Source organism: Gracilinanus agilis, chromosome 2 (assembly GCF_016433145.1).
Source record: "Gracilinanus agilis isolate LMUSP501 chromosome 2, AgileGrace, whole genome shotgun sequence".
Taxonomy (NCBI): domain Eukaryota; kingdom Metazoa; phylum Chordata; class Mammalia; order Didelphimorphia; family Didelphidae; genus Gracilinanus; species Gracilinanus agilis.
The window spans coordinates 332,683,250-332,695,363 of NC_058131.1; the positions used below are offsets into that span (position 1 = coordinate 332,683,250).

At 37.8% G+C, this 12,114-nt stretch overlaps 1 pseudogene; it reads left to right on the plus strand.

Moving 5' to 3' along the window:
* Positions 1-12,114, plus strand: part of LOC123233724 — a 51,414-nt pseudogene that overhangs the window by 24,144 nt on the left and 15,156 nt on the right.

The following is a 12,114-nucleotide window of genomic DNA, read 5'->3' on the forward strand; positions in this document are numbered from 1 at the left end:
ACCTGGACTCAAATCAAATGCCACTTCTAATGATTACTAGCTGCACAACCTTAGGCAAGTTATTTAACCTTACCTAAAGCCATTTCCTTAACTAGGAAAAATAAGTGGATTGACTCAGTTGGCTTAGCAGGTACCTTCTGACTATATGTCTTTTGTCATTATGATGCATAGTTGAGACCATAGAGACGAAATTTCACATCTACCTCCAGATATTTGCCCTATCTTAGATGTTGCTTACCAGTTTTTCTTTATTATGAGAATTCCAAGAATGTGGGGATTACATTGGGAAATAATTGTGATGTAAAAACAAAAGGTCTTCTATTAAATTATTTTCCAATTAAATTTTCCTTTCTAATCAAGAAAAAAATCTATTCTCTCTCTTACCCTACTCATTTAAAAATAAAAATAAAATCTGTTGTAACAAAGATGCAGAATCAAATCAAACTAATTCCCTCATTGGTCAGATGCACAAAAGGATATATCAATCCATACTTTGAGTCCATTACCTCTCTGTCAGGATATGGGTAGCATGTTTTATCATGGGACCTCTGGAATCATGACTGATCATTGTATTGATCAATGTTCTTAAATACTTTGAAGCTATTTGCATTCATAGTTTTATATAAATTGTTCTTCTCACTTCACTTTTATTTCATACAAGTCTTCCCATGTTTCTCAATAACTCTCTCCATTCTTATATTATCACAGTGATATTCAATATATAATTTATAATTTAACATATAAATACTCTGTCTATATCCCTTTCCACACACATACACACATAAAACTTGTTTAACCCCAACTTATAAGAACCCCCTTGGTCTCCACTTCTTTACCACCATAAAAGTTGATATAAATATTTTTGTATATATGGATCATTTTTTATATTTTGGGAGTACAAGATTGCTATTCCTGGATCAAAGTTTGTGTGTGCATAATTATGTAAATATGGCTATTGGTAACTTAGATTTCTTCCTTAGAAAATTTTCTGTTCAGATTATTTCAGAAAGAGCTGGAAAGACCTACATGAACTGATGCAGAGTGAAATAAGCAGAACCATGGTAACAGCAATATTATAAGATCGTCAACTGTAATAGTAGCTACTCTCAGCAATACAATGATCCAGAACAACTCTGAGGGACTTATGACAAAGAATGCTAGCTATCCCCAGAGAAAGAAGTGTTGGAGTCAGAATGAAGATTAAAATATATGATTTATTACTTGTTTATTTGGGTATATTTTCTAGGGTTTTGGTTTTATAAAATTACTCACAAAAATAACAATATGGAAATGTGTTTTGCATGATAATACTTGTATAACCCACATTAATTGCCTCCCAACACCCGGAGGGGGAAGAGAAGGAAGGGAAGGAGATAAGTTCAATCATATAACTTAGGAAAACTTGTGTGGAAATCGGTTATTACATGTAATTGGTTTTAAAAAATGGAAAAAAGAAAGAAAACTCCCTGATCTTATGACCATTTATCATTTGGAAAATACCTCTTATTCATATAAATTTGAATTTATATATTCATTATATATATCTTGAAAACAAGAACTTTATCAGAGAAACGTGCTACCAAAAAAGTTTTCCCCATTACCTGTTTCCCTTCTAAGAAGTTTAATTGTTTTGGGTTTGTTTGTACAAAAAATCAAAATTTTTATTAAAACATAATTACTCATTTTATTTTGCATGATCTTCTCTATCCCTAATTTGGTCATGAACTCTTCTATCCATAGTTCTGAAGGGAATATCTTGCTAGTTTTTCTGATTTGTTTATGATATGATTCTTTATGTCCAAGACATATATACATTTGGAACTTACCTTGGTATTTAGTGCTACAGGTTGATCTACATTTGAGTTTATGCAATTAATCTTAACAATCATTTTTTTAAACTCTTACCTACTATCTTAGAATCAACACTGAATATCATTGTAAGGCAGAAGAGTGGTAAGAGGTTAAGCAATTGAGGTTAAGTGACTTACTCAGTGTCACAAAGCTAGGAAGTGTCCATGATCAGACTGGAGCCCCAGACCTCTTATCTCCAGGCCTGGCTTTCTAGCTGCCCCTTAATAACCATTTAGTAAGTACCTAATACGTGCCATAGAGTACACTGGCATTTAGGATACAAATTAAAAAATCACAGTTTCTTTCTCCAAGGATGCTACATTTTTACTAAAGGGAAACAACATGTACATTGAAAAGTAGATACAAATTATACTCAAAATATTGTAAATAAAAAATAATTTTGTGGAGGGAACTCTGACAATAGAGGGAAATAGCAAAACACCACTCATAGAGATGATACTTGAATTGAACCTTGAAGAGGTCATTAGATTGTAAGTTCCTTGAGGGCAGGGTCTATCTTTTGCCTTTTTTTGGATAAATATTGACTATACCCACAAGGAAGGAGTAAAGGTAAGGAAGGAGAGTAGGAGAGAAATATATTCTCTGCTATGGAGAAAAAACACCATATGTGAGAAACAAGAATGGCAATTTTACTGGAATAGAGAATGAGTGAGGGGAGAGTAAAGTGTAATTACCCTGGAAAGAATGAATGTAACCAAATTATAAAGGACTTTAAATTCTAAATGGGGTGGAAGGGCAGGATTCTAAACAAGGGATTATATTTTTTAATTCTATAGGAAACAGAAAACCATTGATGCCTGTTAAGCAGGGAAATGACATAGTTAAACTTTAGAATTATCAATTTGGATGACAATTTGGAACTATGCCCAAAGGGCATTAAAAGACTGCCTGCCCTTTTATCCAGCCATACCACTGCTGGGTTTGTACTCCAAAGAGATCATAGGAAAAAAGACTTGTACAAAAATATTTATAGCTATGCTCTTTGTGGTGGCAAAAAATTGGAAAATGAGGGGTGATCCTTCAATTGGGGGATGACTGAACAAATTGTGGCATCTGTTGGTGATGGAATACTATTGTGCTAAAAGGAATAATGAACTGGAGGAATTCCATGTGAACTGGAAAGACCTCCAGGAACTGGTGCAGAGTGAAAGGAGCAGAACCAGGAGAACATTATACACAGAGACTGATACACTGTTTTTTTTTTGTTTTGTTTTGTTTTTTATCCTGGGACTCCATTCTAGGAGCATAGGGCCACAACCAGTAGGCAGTGGGTCACACTGTTGCTCAGGGTCACCCAGCTGGGAAGTGTCTGAGCCCGGATTTGAACCTAGGACCTTTTGTCTCTAGGCCTGGCTCTCAATCCACTGAGCTAGCCCAGCTGCCCCTACTTAAGGTTGCAGTTTCTTTAGCAAATGTAGTTTTTACAGGGTGGGATTGCTAGCCCCATGCCCAACCCTCCTCCTTTTTCATCTGGGCTAGGGACCGTCCTTGGCCCAGGAATGGTAAGGGTGGGCAATAGGGGTCAAGTGACTCGCCCAGGGTCACACAGCTGGAAATGTCCAAGGCCAGACTTAAACCTAGGACCTCCAGTCTCTAGGCCTGGCTCTCAATCCACTGAGCCATCCAGCTGCCCCCCACTGATACACTGTAGTACAATAGAATGTAATGGACTTCTCTGTTAGCAGCAATGCAATGATCCAGGACAACTCTTACTGACTTATGAGAAAGAACGTTATCCAAATCCAGAGAAAGAACTGTGAGAGTAGAAACACAGAAGAAAAACAACTGCTTGATCACATGGGTCAATGGGGATATGATTGGGGATATAGACTGTAAGTGATCACCCTAGTGCAAATATCAATAATATGGAAATAGGTCTTGATCAATGACACATGTAAAACCCAGTGGAATTGCTCATCAGCTATGGGAGGGGATAGAGGGAGAGGAGAGAAAGAACATGAATCTTGTAACCATGGGAAAACATTCTAAATTAATTAATTAAATAAAAATTTCTAAAAAATTAAAATAAAATAAAATCATCATGATTTGAGAAAAAAAGAAATATTAATTTGGTAGCTGCTTGGAGAATGGATTAGGAAGGGGTAAGCCTGAATACAGGGAGAACAATGACAGAAAATAATAATTATGATAGCTATTAGCATTAATAGAGTAAACAAATATAATCTCATCCTCTCAACAACCCTGAGAAATAAGTGCTATTATCACTCCAATTTTACAAATTAGGAAACTGAGGCAATGGTCAAGTGACTCACCCTAAGTAAGTGCCTGAGGCTCGAGGCTATGGCCCTCATCATTGAGTCATAGGTTTTGAACTAGAAAAATCATTTGAGGTCATTAAGTATAGTCCCTTCAGTTTTATAGAAGAGGCAAGTGAGACCCAAAGAATGGAATAACTTGCCCAAGGAAATACAAAAATAAGGGTCTGTAGTGGGATGGATTTGAACTCAGTTTTTCCTGAATCCCAGTGAGCTATCAATCATGTAATGCTCCAAGGTTCGGCCCCACACCTAAAGTCTTCCCCATTCCAACTACCAGTGTTTGTCATAGTTGAAAACTGAGATTGTGGAGAAATATTTCCCCAAAATATTAGCTAATAAAGACTAACTGGATGTTTGTGGTCTTGAGTAAGATATTTCAACTCTCTGGGGCTCCATTTTCTCCTCTGGAAAGGTGCTGTATTAATTAGCCTTTCAACTCATATTCTGTGATTTAGGTTCTAAGGCAGTGATGGCAAACCTTTTAGAGACAGTGTGCCCAAACCCCCTCAAACTGCCTATGAGCTCCCCCATCCCATTACCTCAGACAGGAGACGGAGGAAGTGCTCACATTGAGCGGCTAGGCAGAGAGGCAAGGGCAGGTGGAAAACGTCTTCAGGCATGGTGGAGAGGGGGAAGAGAGCAGTCCCTTCCAGCACTCAGAGGTATGAGTGCCATATGTTTGCCAACATGGTTCTAAGCTCTGACATTATATGCTAATTTCTTAGGTTCCCTCCACTATTGACTATTTATGATTCTGTACTATGTTCTCTACCATATTTCAGAGGAATTTAGAAAAAGATTCTTAACCTGGGGTCCATGAAGAGATTTCAGGATGTCTATAAGATTGGATGGCAAAAAAACCCTCACAACTCTATTTAAATATGATTACTTTCCTATGAAATCCTATGTATTTTATTTTCTATACCTAAAAGCATTATTTTGAGGAGTTCATAGACTTCACCAGACTGCCAAAGAGATCCATGACCCAGAGAAGGTCAGATTCCTTGTTCTTCTGGGTATAAATTGAAGTGTAATTTTCTCACTTTCTTTTTCTTACTTTTTTTGTGACATGGCTAACATGGAAATATGTTTTGCTTGATTTCACAGATATTAATGGTCTCATATTGCTTGCTTTCTCAGTGAGAGGGGAAAGGATTGGAAGGAAGGAGAGAATTTGGAATTTTAAAAAATTTTAGGAATGTTAGAAATACATTTTTTAAAAGATAAATACAAAATGAACAACATATTTGGATGCCAAGCTACAGGACACACTTCAAAAAAGAAAAAGGAGAAGTTCTGTTCTATACCCAAAGAAACAAAGCTTTAGTGGTAGAATTCAAGCCACTGTAACAGGTGGTAGCATTGGGGGCAAGGGAGTACTTTACACCAAAAGATAGCAATTGTACCATGGAAAAAACAGTAACATTAGAAGACTAAGGTTTGAGTGCAAGCTTTTCAGTTTGATGCAAAACCTTAGGCAAGTCCTTTTATAAGCCTCAAATTCCTCATCTGTAAATTGGGCATAATAATAAACTTATGTAGACCACAAAGGCAGGAAGGGACCATAGACATCATCTACTCCAATGCCTTCATTTTACAAATTAAGTAACTGAAGGCTAAAAAAGAAAGGGATTTGGCCAATTACACAGCCTGTGAGGGACAGTCAGGCTCTGAACCCAGGTCTCTTTAAGTCTGATGTTCTTTCTACCTCTCCAAGAATCAAGAAAATCAGATAAGAAATAGATGTAAAAAACACTTTGAAAATTGCCAAGTAGTTTGGGAAAGCAGAAGCTCTTCACTATCTCCCATCCTTATTAAAGTTATGACTAAGGGAAAGAGATCAGTGAGTCAAAAGGGGGGAAGGCAGGAAAAGGAAGCAAGCCTGGTGGCCACCGCTTCTATAGCCCAAATTAGGCTAAGAGAAGGACAAATCCTGGAGAAAAGAGATGGTGGCGACAGCATTGATATGGCTAGGCAGTTCATGAAGGATCACTGTTATAGAAAAGACCAGACTAGCAAATTCTTTGAAACCTTTTAGAGATGGAAGTGTCAGCCTCCATCACATACTGGGTATGCTTTGAACCCCTACTCCACACAGGGGAGGGAGAAAGCACTCCCATTGGCCTGCTGGGAGGAGGAATGGGTTAAGTGAGGAATGTCTTCAGTGAGTATATAGAGGGGGAAGAGAGAGGTCCAAGCACTCTGCTCCCCTCCAGCTCTGCTGCTTGTGAACTATGGACCTTACCCACTGTAGGGTCCCACTGGGCTGCTGGGCAGAGGGCAGGTGATGTGAAAAAATGTCATCAGGCACAATGGAGAGGGGGAGGGGAACCACTCCATTGGAGTCCCTCTGCCTTTCTAGTAATGAACTCTAGGGGGGGGCAAGGACTGAGTGCCCACAAAGAGTGCTCTGTGTGCCTTCTTTAGCACCCATGCCATAGGTTTGCCATCATTACCCTAGATACTGGGTGACATAGGGCCAGGAAATCAATCCTACCCTCCCAGAATCAACTCATTCTACTCTTTTTCCCAGTCATTTGCAGAACAGATCCTGATGGCTCCCATGTCTACAAATACCTTCTTCTAGTCCTTCAAGCAACTAGGGGAAAGTAGGAATGTCAGTAGGAGATGACTGGGCTGAGTATTCAATGGTGTGTATGGCTTTTAACAAATTTTTTTTTTGTAGAATGTGTGTGGGCAGAGTATAGATTGCTAGAATAATAATGAGAATAGAAGATCATGAATAACAAGGAAAGAGTCCGAAATAAAGAAATGATGGCTTAGGAACAAAGAATTTATTTTGTTAATTTTATAATATATTCTACTATTTATATTCCTAGATTTATGAACCTAGACTAGTGAGATTCTCCCACAATTGTTATTTATTCAAGTGATGGGATGCTTTTCTGTGGGTTTACAGACAGGAAAGTTATCATTGCTTATTGCCTTTTTTTTTTAACCCTTACCTTCCATCTTAGAATCAATACTGTATATTGGTTCCAAGGCAGAAAAGTGGTAAGAGCTAGGGAAGGGGGGTTAATTTGCCCAGGGTGACACAGGTAGGAATCAAATCTGCCTGAGGTCAGATTTGAACCCTGAAACTCACATCTCTAAGTCTGGTCTCAGTCTACTTGAGTCACTTAGCTGTCCTCCAATGCTTATTGCTTATTGCAATGCCTTCAATAGTCACCTGGGAAAATTCACATAGTGCATATTCTGCTTATATGCATTGTATCATGGGCATAATTGGTAACTGGATTTGAGAAGCAAAAGACCTGGGTTCAGATTTGAGCTCTGCCACTTCTACCATCTGACCTGAGAGAAATCATTTTTTTCTTCCTGGTCTTTTGCCTTACATTTAAAATGAAGGAAATCATCTTTGTATTTCCTATTATAGGGCTGTCCCAAAGAAATCAATTTGAAACCTTTTCCCCCACCCCTAGGGAATACATTTTATGTATCTACCCTTAAAACTCACTAACCCAAGATGACCCCAAACCCTAGCTATTTCCAGAGCAAGGACATTTTATGTATCAGGTTCCAAAGTCTTCTACCAAAGTGGATGCTGTGCCTTTTCCTTGTCACTCCATCCTAGAAGCTCACTTAACCTGGTGTTGAGACTCCAATGGTCCGAGGCCTGATCCTTATTGCAACCAAAAAGTTTTGATAAACAATCTGAAGATTAAATACAAAGTTCCATGCCCATGGAGCTCCCACCTCAGCAGTGTGTTATTTAAAGCATAAATACAAAATTCTGTTATATGTACCATTTATGAACATCTTACACATTTTAAAGTCGTAAATTGCCTTATGTATACTGGATTTGCCGTCTCAACTATAGGAGCATATGTCGTAAGTTTTTATTCTATCTTGATAATTGTGTACAACCTTGGAGATTTTGATGCCTTGAGAATTTAAATTGTAATTTTGTAAGAGGTCTTAAATTTTACTTTAGATGCCTAGTCCCTTCTGTATGAATGATAAGGTTTTTATATATTTATTTTAAAGAAGTATTGTCTTAAAGAATAAGGTTTTACATATTTTATTATGAAGAATTGTTGTCTTACATAACTTTTTTTTAAAACAGGAAGCCAAGAGAGCTCCTGTATACTTGTGTTAGTCTATATGTCTTAGCCTGCTTTTCTATCAGAAGGATCTAGGATTCTTAAGGATAATTTAGACCCAGAAGGTTGTTTTTTTTTTTAATCGGATTTCTTTTTAGGCTCTGCCCCACAATTGCTATGGAGGCAGTAACAGAGTTCGTTGAGAAGATATCTTAGCCAAGTTTACTACACCTGTTGAATTTTGCAACAAGTATACAAAATTTTTTTAAACCTCATAGCAAGTGATTATAATAATGAGTTTGTTTATTATTGTTTTAAAATGTGTTATTAGAAATTATGGTACTTTATTTGAATGTGCATTGTGAATCTGCTATTTTGCAAAACCCATTTACACTCACAGTTCATACAAAAGCTTAACAGGAAATGAATCTCATTTTTGGGTTAAAAAAAACCCTTCACTAGTTCTAAGCTATTTATTTTTTATTTTTAAAACATTCTTTTATTTTTCTTCCTTACATGTGCAATGAAATATGTGTTCTTTTCCCCCATTTTTTTATCCTTGAGAGCATTGTATTTTTTTCCTCTGAATTTTAAATTTCCTTATTGCTTTTCCTTTTAAATTTTTTTAATTAGAGTAGTTGGTTTTTTTTCTCATTTTGTACTGAAAGTACATATAATTGATGATTAATCCCTTTTTGGTTTTACAGTGATATAAGCTGAATGCAAATATATATTTGCTATAATATTAATGCATACCTGAAAAGCCTGAGACTAGGGTAAACTGCCAATTAATTGTAAATATTATGGGACTGTGATTTAATGTCTCTCTGTCTGGTTCCAGGAGAAGTGGTAAAAAAGAGCCACAAGGTCATGGAGACTGACTGAGAATCTGCAAGTGCCAAGGAGCAAAGTGCCATGCAGACCATGAATTGAAGAAGTTCTATGCCAATACTGAAGGGCTTGAAGCTGGTGTTTGAGTTTTGGAGTTGCAGTTTTTCTAACACTTTTAGAGACCAGACTTCCCCTTAACTTCAATTCCTAGTAAAGCACCTATGATTGGCTATCATTATGGCTCGTTCCCTGAGAAGGTGTAGGCAAATCAGACCAGGGAAAGACATTTCCCTTATTTCTCTTACATATAAAATGGCAATTTTCTGTAGTCCTGGCCCTTAATGGGTAATTGCAAACTGCTTAAATCACTTTAATTGGGTCTTGATTCAAAGGCCTGTTATAAGTTTATTTTTCCTTACTTTTTTTTGCACATTTTACATTTCATTCACAAGTTAATTTTTTCTTCTTTATTTGAATTTTATTCTTTTTTTTTATTATTTCTTTTGCCAGTTGATTTCATATAACCCCGTGACTCAGCCATGCATCCTTAGCTGACCTGAGTTACCCTCTTCAGGGGAGAAATGTGTTATTTAAATTTTCCTCAGGGGTGTGTGTGTTAAGTTTTCATAATCATAATGTCTATATTAAAATCTATAATGTAAAAAAAAAAAGAAAAAATATTTTAACTATTTTAGGAGTAATTTCAGGGGGGTAATGTATAATTCTCAGAAAGAAATGTATGTTTTATAATCTATAATGTAAAGCTTAAATTCTTTTGAGAGTAATTTCAGGATAAGAATTTTGCCATCTCCCCAGAATCCAGACAACGAACCTGTTTGGTGAAGACACCATGAAGATGCCTGAAGAGCCTTCACTGGATCATGAAGATCCAAAATTGAACTTTGGGGTGCAGTTGATTTGAACTATGGGAAGTTGAATGAGTTGAATACATTTTTTTTAATGTACACTCTTATGCCAATAGGGGACTGCCCCAGATTGGTTTTTTGTCAATGCAGCTAGTTTTATCATCTTTTTCTTTTATCCCCAATTTCCTGTAATTTAGAAGTTGACTATATTTAGAAGATCCACTAAAAAAGACCAGTCTTTTTTATCAGATCTCAGCGGGGAAATAAGTTCTGGGGTTCCATTTAGAGATATTTGGGGTTTATTTGAGCCTTAAGATATGTAGATATATGACAAACTTCCTGTGGACGTTTAGGGGACTTTGGAAACTACATTTCACATGATTCCTCTTGTAAAAATGGAGGCAGACAAGAAATGTGATGATGTAAGAGAATGATATAAGACTCCTGGGGTCATTGGAGGCACTCTCTTGGCTACCTGAGTGTGCTCTCTGGGGGACGTAGAAAAGGTTAGGTAAGGTACTGAACATAATGGCTGAGGCGGCAATTTGAAATTTTAACAGGCACGTGGTTGATTTTATTCTACCAACATGAGCCTAAATAAAATATTAGCTATCCTCATAATATCAGCCTTTATCATTTTTAAATATAACAGCAGAAGGATGGGAAAGGAGGGAAGGTGTCTTTTTGTCTCTTGCTTAGGGCTATGCTTGTTCTTTCATTTTGTAACATTCATTTTTGAATATTTTATGCATATTGGTTTTCTATTTACATTGCTACTGTTTTCACGGTTCTGCTTACTTCACTTTGTTCAGACAAGTCTTTTTATGCTTCTCCATATTCAACATATTAATAGTTTCTTGCAGCACAGCAATATTCCATTACATTCATAGTATGTAGCCTTTGGAAAACTAAAGTGTCTTTTTGTTCCTTTCCTCAGATGCAGGAATCAGGCCCTTGAAATCCTCCGAGAAGTCATAGAGAAGGGAGTAAGCATAAGCATTTTGCATAGCATTTGCTGTGTACTTTGGCTTGTTCTAAACACTTTACAATTATTATCTCATTTGATCTTCACAAGAACCCTGGAAGGTGGTGGCTATTATTATCATCCCCATTTTACAGATGAGAAAACTGAGGCAAACAGATATGAAGTGATTTGCCCAGCATCACACAACTATTAAATGTCTGAGGCTGGAGTTGAACTGTCTTCCTAACTTCAGGCCCAACACTCTTTCCACTCAGCCACCCAGGCAGTATAACAACCAGGCACTATGCTAAGCACTTTATTTCATTTTATTCTCTGAATAACTCTGCCATAGATGATATTATTATCATCATTTTATCATTGAGGAAACTGAGGCAAATGGTTAAGTGACTTGCCCAGGGGTCATACAGATAGTGTGTATCTGAGGCTTGGTTTGGACTCAGAGCCTCTTGGCAGCCTGCAGACTCAAAGCTCTATTCAAGTCCTAGCCTCCCATCTCAGGCTTCAAGGACTCCATCACTAGAATTTTTGAACTGTCTCCAAACTGCTGAACAATTCTTCAGGTCCCCAGGATGCAGCCAGACTGGACCTTGGGCTCCCCAATGATCCTGAGAGGCAGCACCCACAACCCTTACATTTATTGTAGCCCTTCAGTAATGTTGGACCCATTGCTGCATTTGGGGTTTTCTTGGCAAATAGAGAATGGCAAACTCTAGTGGCTTGCCATTCTCTTCTCCAGCTCATTTTGCAGATAAGGAAACTGAGGTAAGGGCCCATTGTGCCAAGGGGGAATCCTGCTCCTCTCCAGTCTCCCTTGCTACAGGATGGGAAGCCAGTGAGGTAATTCCCATAGACCTGCTCTAGTGAAATGGGGTAGATCTACTACTACTACTACTACTACTACTACTACTACTACTACTACTACTACCACTACTACTATTACTACTCCCTACTCCAAAATGACACATCTTCATTCTCTTCCCTTCAGTTCTCACACCCCTCCCCCCGCTCATCATTTCTGTCCCTCTCTCCACATCGCTTTCTTCCTCCTCTTCTCCTCTGGTGCCCTCTCTCTTCCTAAGTTCTCTTCTGTATCTTGCCCTCCCTACGTCCCCTCCATTCTCTTCCAGAGGTCTCTGTCTCTTCCTGGACTTCAGGAGGCCCGGACCAAGCTAGCTCTAACGGAGAATGAGACGCTCCTCACTTCCTCCCCCACCCCC